Source organism: Xenopus laevis, chromosome 4S (genome assembly GCF_017654675.1).
Source record: "Xenopus laevis strain J_2021 chromosome 4S, Xenopus_laevis_v10.1, whole genome shotgun sequence".
Classification (NCBI taxonomy): Eukaryota; Metazoa; Chordata; class Amphibia; order Anura; family Pipidae; genus Xenopus; species Xenopus laevis.
The window spans coordinates 22,958,885-22,960,801 of record NC_054378.1 but is presented as its reverse complement, the minus strand read 5'-3'; positions in this window follow the sequence as shown (position 1 = coordinate 22,960,801).

Below are 1,917 nucleotides of genomic sequence, written 5' to 3'. Positions count from 1 at the left end.
GTTTTGCTTATATGTGCAATTAAATGTGACTTTGGAAATGTTGTACTGGCGCCTTGTATCAATGGGGCAATCTATTTTATTAAGCCGGTACTTCATGGTTTGTGTACATTTTTAATATGAATATTATCATATACATCATTCAAAATTATATCCCCTTTAATAAATATTAGATATTGATACATCCATTTTTCAAATGCCCCTTTTCTCCCTGTGCAGTTAAACCCAGTGCCAGCCTGGTGCCCGCTGATGTTTTTATAGAGGAAGAAACAGAGAGGAGGGTTATGTGTCAAGCCTATAATTATTACCCAGAAACCATGAAGTTTAGTTAGAAAAAAACTACAACTCAAAAAATAAGTGTCATACTTACCATTATATTCCTTTCTTGGACTAAATCTGGCTTTTCCTCCGATATCATAAAACTCCACTTCGATGTTTGAACCCTCAGTTACATAGTAATCACTGTATGTGGGTAAGGGGGGCTGTGGGGTACCAGGATGTTAAGGAAAACAATGAATTTCTGTGTAATGAAAATGATCCTTGGGTTGTAGGGTTGCTGACTTTCCCTGCTGCTAATCTCAGGTGTGGGGTGGGGCAATGATGTCGCGGGGTAGGTTGGTAATTCCTGGGGACAGGTTGGTGATGGTGGGCGGAGCTATGATGTAGCAGTCTGTTGATTTACGTGTCAGTCTCAGGGATTCCTGTCCCATTTTCCTTATTTGGAAAACCAGGTACAAAAACCAGGGTGTCCAAGTCAAAACAGGATAGGTGGCAACTTTATTAACCTTCTTCTGTCACTGTTAAATTAAGTTTCAGTGGGTTTGTGTGTTACAGAGCCATCCAGACTTTCTTCAATAACGGGATCAAAATATTTGCTCCATAAGAAAAAGGCAAGTTTATGTTTTCACCCCAGACCCATACATTACTGTATATTTGACAAGAAAAGGGTCTACTATATAATTCTGAATTTATGTATGGCAATTATCATTATATTATCATTATAAAAGCATATAATAGTATCTCATATAGTATTTCATATAATAGTATATCATATAGTATCTCATATAATTCTGAATATATGTATGGCACTTTTCATTATATTATCATTATATAAGCATATAATAGTATCACATATAATAGTATCTCATGTAATAGTATAGGGCTAAGAATCATTACTTCAATAGTAACTGAAGTAGATGAGTTTGCCCTTAGATTCCTTTGCAGTAAGATACGGCTTCATGGGATTTTTCTCCCATTCGGGAAATGCAGATAATTGACTGTGAGTTTCTTGGTCAATGGACCAACCCCAGGCCTTGAAGAATGGAACCAGATTGTTTTTCACAGCCTGAGAGAACTTCTTCGCTCACAGGTGCATCTTAAAGGGGTTGTTCACCTTCAAACAACTAGTTGTTATCAGATAGATCACCAGAAATAACGACTTTTTCCAATGACTTTGTATTTTCTATGTGTCACGGTTTTTCTAATATTGAAGTATAAAGTGTCATTTCTCTCCTTCTGAAGCAGCTCTGGGAGGGGGGGTCGCCGATCCTGTAAACTGTTCTAAATTGATACATTTAGTTGATACATTTCTTATCTTTGTCCCTGCTGAGCAGAATCTCTGGGTTTCATTACAGGCAGCTGTTAGAATTGATACAATTGTTGCTAATACTCCAGAGATGCTGCTGAGAAATGTATCAACTAAATGTTGCAAAATTGTAACAGTTCAGAATCTGCACCTGAATTACTGAGCTGTCAGACTCAAACACCAGAGATAGGAACATTCAACTTTAAACTTAGATTTTGGAAAAAATTTAAAAAATAAATAATGGAAAGTAATTGGAAAAAGTCATTATTTCTAGGGAACAATCTAAAAACAACTAAATTGAAAAAAGTGTTTGGAAGGTGAACAACCCCTTTAAA